This window comes from Coenobita brevimanus, chromosome 7 (assembly GCF_032717465.1).
Source record: "Coenobita brevimanus isolate Jiangsu-jjx chromosome 7, ASM3271746v2, whole genome shotgun sequence".
In the NCBI taxonomy this organism is placed as follows: domain Eukaryota; kingdom Metazoa; phylum Arthropoda; class Malacostraca; order Decapoda; family Coenobitidae; genus Coenobita; species Coenobita brevimanus.
Genome location: NC_136960.1, coordinates 21,275,707 through 21,284,817, shown reverse-complemented (window position 1 = coordinate 21,284,817; position 9,111 = coordinate 21,275,707).

The window sequence follows — 9,111 nt, the reverse complement described above, 5'->3', positions numbered from 1 at the left end:
TATGTGACCGTCATAAAACTGTCAGTTCCTTCCAAAGAAACAAACACACAAATATCTACTCCATTGAGATGCCTGGATACACTGTGTTTGAAATAATGGGGCACTGTGCATTGGAAGAAGACATGCTGAGACATTTCAACAAATAACTAGTCGTATACAAGAAAGACAGATTACTAGTTAACAGTTGCATTGCAGAGTGGGTGGGAGGATGGGGCAAGGCTGGTGCCTCGTTTCAGTCATAATGGGGAAGAGATGCAAGCAGAGAATTCAGATGAACTGTGTGTGTGTGTGTGTGTGTGTGTGTGGAGAGAGAGAGAGAGAGAGAGAGACCGACGGATATGTAGTTATGTAGGGGAAACATCATGTAGGCTACTTCATCATAAAACAAATGATTTCCATTATTCCTTAGACTCCACCAATCGTCTTCATCTAGTTTTGAGTATGAATATGAGTTTTAACTGTTCTGATATTTCTTAAATATTTGAATATCTTGACTGCATACATATTATTTTTAGCTTCTTGGATTTTCCTTGAAGCGGTAGAACAGGTCATAGATACTGAGCTAAGATGGTTAGCTGAAATAATGCTCGTGTCTAGGAATTAAGACATGTGATAACTCACTAGCTCGCCTAATCTCACTGATTCATAGCCGAACTTCTTATATTCTGTTACATGCATTTCTGCTATTAGTACTGTATTATATTTTTTAAGGCACGCGAATATAAACATAATTTCATCGTTTAATCAGCAGTAAGATTGACTGATACCTACGAGTATGAAAATAAAATTCTCATTTCATTAAACAGTCGGTGAGCGAATGACACTGCTTTGATACTAGCTAAATTCTGGTTGCTCGTGGGAGGTTCGAAACTGTAATCTGTCGTTTGGGAAGGAAGGGCCGAGACTAGCGCCTTCCACACTGGGTGTAGTACGAATTTCTGAACGGAACTGTACATGAGTAGGTGTTAGTTACAACTCTACCATGCACATCATACATCTCAATAAGGCAGTAATAACTGTATATAGGGTATTAACACATATATACATTTCCCCAATACTTAAACATATGCAGAATTTATATCCTTCTCTCACCTTCCTTCACTCTCCATGTGTATGTCTGAAAATGCTAGCCTAAACACGTTTGGCCTCTCATCTCTCTCCCACACCACACTTACAGTGAAGTTGTATTTGTTTCTCTATCTCAACACTATAATACATGCCCATTAAATGTGAATAAACACATCTATACATGTAGAAATAATGTGAGACATAACTCATTGTGGAAGTGATGACTAGGACCATAACATTGCTCGGCCACACCTTTTCGACGTCCCCGTCGACACTGTAGTCCTAACTACCGTGTAGCCTAACCAATGTGTAGGGTAGCTAACTACTCAGGCAGATCAACTTGTAATCCGCGAGAACGGACACGTGGTTTAGTTGGTTTCCCACCTTAATGCCATTGAGATAATAGCCCCAACACAAACACAGGACAAGACCACAAGAAGTAAAAGACCGGTGCCAGGACCAAAGTAGGAAGGAGAAAGATATGAAGGAAGATAGGACAGTACGTATGTTTTTGACCCGTTGACAGTGATAGGCCCCATTTAGGACTTGTCAGAGTCGAAAGTGATAGGCCTCAAATGAGCCCGATTTTCAAAGGCGTACCAAAACCGCATACGCGAGGAGTAGGTGATTGAAATTTGTATGGAAAATAGGGGCAGGTGGCAACTCTCAATACCACCCATGCACTGTCCCATATACGCTCAGAATAGGCACGCGCGTGGACACCATGGAGCGCGCACTAATTTTCCTTCCGTGACCCCACCAACCCCACACCAGGCGCTAGGGGATCTATACACACACACACACACACACACACACACACACACACACACGAGAGAGAGAGAGAGAGAGAGAGAGAGAAATAAACGGGATCTGCACACACACATACGAGAGAGAGAGAAATAAACGGGATCTGCACACACACACACACACACACACACACACACGAGAGAGAGAAATAAACGGGATCTGCACACACACACACACACACACACACACACACACACACACGAGAGAGAGAGAGAGAGAGAGAGAGAGAGAGAGAATAAATACAGGAATGAGAAACGAGCATCCCCTTGAGTCAGGAGATAAGGCATAAACTTCGTCCCTCTTCTCTCTCTTATTCTCCATTCCCTCCCTCTTCTCTCTCTTATTCTCTATTCCCTTCCTCCTCTCTCTCTTATTCTCCATTCCCTCCCTCTTCTCTCTCTTATTCTCTATTCCCTCCCTCCTCTCTCTCTTATTCTCCATTCCCTCCCTCCCTCCCTCCAGAGAGAGAGAGAGAGAGAGAGAGAGAGAGAGTTGATGATACAGTAATCACGTGATCCTTGCCCAAGGCCATGGTAAATATAGGCTGTTTTTCCAGGACAATGACCTACCTCAATCACCACTTGTGGTGGGTGGGTTGCTCGCGCCACCAGATGTTCATCTTCTGGCCATTTTATCTCATCACCACATGACTTTATGTGGTCATATACATATATTGCCAGATGCGCGCAAACATGTCCAAGACAATAATGTGTGTTTCATTCAATTCTGTAAAAGACTCGAAGTTTCAGCCAAATCGTCCCTTGGCGTCCGGTGCCTACTGATTTGTTCAGGTAAGTAACAAACTCAATTCCGTTCAGCACATGAGACAGCCTGTTCACATTCAACAAAGAGACGTTGAATGAAGGTAGAAAGGGTCGTAACTGGGACGAGAAATTCACCGACAAAGCCAGATGTTGCTTGTTAGGTAGAATTGCCATCTCTATACTGTGAAGCTCACAAAAATCGGGCGCAACATAGTATCCAACTACCGTAAGGAACTGGTGTTGTGATGCACATGTCAATGTTACGTCCTTTGTCTCAGAAAAGAAGAAATACTGTTTCGCATGTACACAAGCATGGAAAACTGATTTCAGTTGGATGGGTTGGAAAGAGCAACGTTGCAGCGTACAGGAAGTGTTCGTGTCCAACAAGGCAACCTTACACTCCTCTATCTCTGACGGTATAAAGACAAAATGGAAAGCAGGACATACATGGAGATCGAGGAAGGAAGCCTTACACTTCTCAAACTTATCCACAGTCGCTTCTGCTGTATACCTCCTGACATCAGATGCAACTAACACTTCTGGACCCTCTTTCAAAACGATAAGTGCGTTGTTACTAGCAGCAAAAGGGAAAAGAATGATCTACCATGCATGGTATGTCATAGCATTCCTCATAGGTACAGTACCAATATCAGGATGCCATCCTGGGTCAACTGGGCCTCCAATAGTCGATAATAATACTCCAGCTGATTTATACCAAAAAGTGGCGTAAGTCCATGCTTCACCATAGCTACATCAAGAGAGTTAAAACATGAGTAGGATGGAATAAAGCATTAACCCTGTTCAAACTTGCATCGACTAAGCCGTCCACCATGTTGGCTGCATGCAACTCCAAAGTGGTGACTGACTCATCGAGAGCATGTAGGTACTCAGCGATTAACACTAAGTTAGCGTTGGTAGGTTAAGCGGGTATCACACGGGGACCCGTGAACAATTTGTGCGCACAAAACGGACGTCCAAACTGAGCTTGGACGTCCATACCCTATCACACGGTGGACGTTGACGGCCACCTTCTTCTTTATCGAGTTCACCCCACGCGACTGGGAGGTCACTTCCAACTCCCTAGCAGACGACGTGTTTATCAGCAACAACAATGGACATGAACCAGATTGTGACTTTTGCAATGGGTGCTGCAATCCTAACCCTGCAGGATGAGGAAGAAGCCTCTGCAAGAAGACAAAGGAGGGGGAGAAGGAGGGCACTGTTGATGAGAGAATGGCTCCCACAGAGTGAAGAAAGCAGCCAGTATAGAAATCTGCACAGTAGTGCTTTCTTCCCGAATATGCCTTTCGAACGTGCGCGGCCTTTCTTGGAAACAATCAATCCACATTCCATCATATTTACCACATTTTGGTATATATGAAAAGTTTCTATGACAGAAATATTAAAAGTACAATTTACTGACGGTTTTGAATTAATCATAATATATCACCGCAACTGACTACAGAGTTCAAGATAGCAGAGGACACACTATGTGTAAACTCCATAGAGAAGAAGGAGACCACCAAGTCGTGGACGTCCACAGTCACTGTGGACGTCCACGAATGGCTCAGGCGGCCTTCCTCCTGTGGACGTCCATGACCCTCCCGCGGGGGCAAGTTTGGATGTCCACGGCCAGTTTGGACGTCCACGAGTCTCCCGTGTGATAGCCCCTTTAGTCTGGATATTGTTCACAATTTCTATGAGATGGTTGGTAGCCACGATTATCTCGTTAACCTTGTTAGTACCTCCCCTAGTACAATGTGTACAATTAACCTGTTATCTGCCTTAGCCACTTATGCCAAATCATGCATTTGTCTGCCCAATTGCACTACGTCCTTGCCTAGCACTGTACCAAAGAGATTTTGAGACAGGATTCCAAGAAAGTCCACAAGTCCTCTCTTAGTACGTGCATGGACATGCTGGGAAAGATCAGAATCTGCATTAGGTAAAGCAACATGCAGTTTAGTAAGCCTAAGAGCCTATCTACATGTTCAGATTGAAGTCTGACTAAACCATGTAAGGCTTGTATGAAAGCTTCACTGTTCAAGTCCATAAGCTGCTGTTTCAGGTCAGGCAACTTCCGTGTTTCCATTAGCTGCTGTTTCAAGTCGTGTGACTTCCCCATCTCCAACACTTGGTGTTTTATGTGAAACAATCCTAAAAAGCACCTCTAACAGTGTCTGGAGCTCGGAGATGGTCATCCATCAGGTAGTGCACACAAACTGCATCCTCTACCACCACAACTTCTCCTAGTGGGCTCTTCAGTGCCCCTGGTATCAATGCAGTCGTGTCCGTTGTCGTTCCATAAGTCCACCCCAAGCAATGCGAGAGGAGTACAAGCCACAGCCACATTTCTGCAAGGGAAGATACTCCCTTAATCACCCTTGCTATGGGATCGTAGCTTCCTGCGATACTCTTGGATAGGGACAGGTACAGACGACGACAGACTGCGACGAAGACAGAGGGGACAAACACATCGGACTATTGGTTAGTTAGGCCTAGCTCTTGACTTACTGGCTTGATCCTGTCAGCATGTACTACCTCCTGACTTCCACTCACATCATTCCTTATTCTATAGGTATGTCCATGCACTCTTTCCATAATTTACATGGCCCACGGAACTTGGGGTTGAGCTTGGAAGTTCTTTCAGGATTCTGGACCATCACCTTCTGGCCTACCTCAACGTCTTTTCTTGACCCCCTTGTGTTGTTTCGCCATCACCTCCACTCTTGAGCCTTTTAATCTTTTTCGTACATCACTATGTATGTGTTAAAATATTGCAAGTTGGACCTTGTTGTAATCCTTAAGATTGTACACCAGAGTAGGAGGTCCAGCTAACAAATAGGGCAACACTTTCTCTTCTCCACAGAGGATGTAATGAGATTTCCAAGTCGACGAATTGTCTGAGGAGTTTATCATAGCTGCTGCATGTGGTAACCAGTCTTGCCAGTCATTCTCCATCGAGTTGATCGCTGATCTCAAGACTTCCAATATCTTCCTGTTTGTCCTCTCTACAAGACCATTGCTCTTGGGACTGTAAAGCATAACAAAAACTTGCTTTACTCCTTCATACGACAGATTTCCTGTAACACCTGGTTACAAAATTCACTGCCATTATCGCTGAACAATACCTTGGGTGTAGAGTATGGACAAATCACTGAGGTTACAAATGCGTGTGCCACCTCCAATGCAGATTTCGTCTGTAAAGATGCTAAAACAGTGAATCGTGAAAAATGGTCCAGTCACCAACATACAGTTTGAGCCTCGATGACTTCTTGGCAACGCCAATAGATCAATGGAGACTGTATTCCAAGGTTTTTCTAGTAGGGGATACTCCAAGATAGGAGTTGGAGGTCCAGTCATTCCTCGTATTTCCATGCACTTGACACGTTGACTAACGTGGGCTTCCATGTCCTTCCTCATGGTCAGCCAACAGTACTTCTTCCTTGCCTCACGTATGCATCTGTTGCATCCGGGATGACCCGCTTCAGGAACATCATGAACCAACTGTAACACAGCTTGCTATAGAGTAGCAGGAACAACCAACTGATACACAGTGCACTTCCCTGGTGGTTTCTTATACAAGAGACCTTGTTGAAGGTGGAAGTAAGTCATCGGTACCGGAAGTTCAGGTAGACAAGTCTTGTCGCCAGACTCCAAGGCCTAGATGACTTGAGACCACATCACATCCTTACATTGTTCCACTTTTACTGTGTCCAGGGAATACCCAGTGAGAGGGATATCCTCAGATGTGGCAGCAGCAATGTTTTTACTCAGCGCATCGGCAATGACACTTTGATGGCCCGGTAAATATTTGACTTCTGGGTCAAACTCCATTACCTTGCTGTACCAACATGCAACCTTACCATACAGGTTCTTCCCCTTGAATAAGTCGCGTATGGGTGCATGGTCAGTTAAAACAATTATCTAGTAACCGAAGATGATATCTCGGAAAAGCCCTAATCCCCACACGACTGCTAATGTATCCAAATGTGTTGCCAAGTAACTCTTCTCTGGGGGTCTTAGTGCCCTACTGGCATACAGTGGTGTGTGTTTTGCCTTGCCCATCCTTCTGCTGTAACACCGCTCCCATACCTGAACCTGAGGTGTCCGTGCACAGGTAAAAAGGTTGAGTATAACTGGGAAATGCTAACACAAGTGCTTCAGTCTTGGCTTTCTTGAGGTCGTTGAAGCTTTTCTCTTCCGATGATCCCCATTTCCTTGCTGCATCTTGTGTAGTGTCAATAACAGTGATGCGATAGCAGCATATATGTGGACAAAGTTCCTGTAGAAGCCAGTGAGCCCTAGAAACGAGCGAACGTCATCCTTGGACTTCGGTGTAGGGAAGTTTATCATGGCAATAACCTTATCCGGAAGAGCCTTAATACCATCACTGTCGACTAAGTACTCCAGAAATTTAACATATGACATCAGGACCTCACACTTTGACAGCTTGATTTTCAGACCAGCAGACCTTAAGGTTTCCATCACTCATTTTAACTTATTAAACTGAGTGTCCATCTCCTTGCTCACAATTATCAAGCCATCTAGATACGCCAAGACGTCCTGCCGTAACATGTCACCAAACAACTGATTTATCATCCTCTGAAATGTCAAAGGAGCATTACTCAATCCAAAAGGCATCCGGAGAAATTCAAAGTGCCCACGGTGAGTGCTAAAGGCAGTGATGGAACGAGATGCTTTGGTCGGTTCCACCTGCTAATACCCTGATGCTAGATCCAGGCAGGTGAAAACGGTACTTCCCTTACCCAGGGACTGTAGTAAGTCTGAGATGCAGAATCGGGAAACGATCTGGTACGGTTACCTTGTTCTCTTGCTGGAAATCCACAACAGGTCTCACACCACCGTCCTTTTTAGGCACCAGAAATAGCGGTGCATTCCAAGGTGAGGAAGAGGGCTGAATGACTCAAGCGTCTTTTCAACTTCCTCTTCCACTGCTTTCCTTTGGCTGTGCAGTAGACGGTATGCAGGCACATATAACGGGTTTGTACCAGGGCGCAAACCAGTGTGATGTTTCACTCTACTTGCCCTACCCAGCGGTTCTCCTGGAAGTGCCACTGTCAGAGAATTCTTTAAGAAGTGCTAGCAATTGCGCTGTATGGTTAACATTGTTACCTTTACATATTGTCCTAGCAAACTTCCTCTCCTTAGACATGTAGGTTCCGACTGAGTTGTTTGCGATGTAACTACTTGAGAGATCACCGGTACATCGTCGACTTCCTTTACCGGGGCATTATAGCATATCAAGACATCTACATAACCATCTCTGAGCTTAACTGCGCCACCACTCATATTTGCGATGAAGAGGGGGGTCTTCTGGTCTTGTCCGACACTGCTCAGGGTGGACTCCAGCGACAATGCCTTATGTTTTACGGTCTCCGATAAGCATGCCACATCAGTTCCCGCCGACACATCAGGTACTCGGACAGGAATTTTGCAGACAGTCTGACTGGGCAAGTGGTGATTCCCACTCATTATAGCCTTGACCTGCTTCCAGCCCATACCCTCCGTTTCATGTTCGTCTGGTGATTCCCTTGATGCTTCACCTGTTGGGGTAACAACTGGTTGGATGGTTCCTAGTTGGATGCCACTATCTCCAGCTTTGGTTGCTAAGGGAACAAGGCCCACAATCTCCTTCCCATTAAAGGAAATGGAATGTCTCTGAGGGTGTATAATCACATTATATTCCTCCATGGACTCAAGGCCTAATAACCCATCAACTGGCAAAGGGAAGTCCTCTACCACACAGAATGTAGCATGTTATACAGGAGATCGTTTATCTTCCTTCAATGTCAATGGTACCTGGCTTACGATCTTCATTTTACTCCCTGCCACACCTGTCAACACCACATCGGGTGCTGATAACGTCCAATGTGCATGAGGCAACAGATGTGTTAATCTTTCTAGCACTTTTCTAGAAATAATGTTTGCACATGCCCCGGTGTCAGCTATCAAGGACACCTGGCCTTTTCCTATAATTCAAGGAATTGACAGTAAATCCACCCTTTCTATAGCTGCCACACATGCATCGGTGGACTGCATAATCTTTCGGGTTACTTCTGCGTGCGGCTCTGAGCTTCCCCCGAATTCGCCCTATTACTTAGTTGTTCCCTATTGGCAATGACAATGGGGCAATAGTCCGAGGAATGAGGACACTGCCTATGTATGAAGCACCATCTTTGTACCTTTGGCGTAGCCTTGGCTTGGTCATGCTGTGGTGGGCTAGTTTGGTTGCTTTTTGCCTGACTGCTTTTCCCTGAAGTACTAGACCTAGATGTGGAGGTTGTGTTAGTCTTGGCTGCCTGTCGTGCTGCCTTTTCAGCCTGCCAACATTTTTTATCTATATGACTAGCCTTGTGGCACACAGTACAGAACTTGCCAGCAGGGTTTTGTTTCTCTAAGTCCACGGCTAAGATGGTTCTTCCACCCACTCCTTCTGCCATTGCCTTTA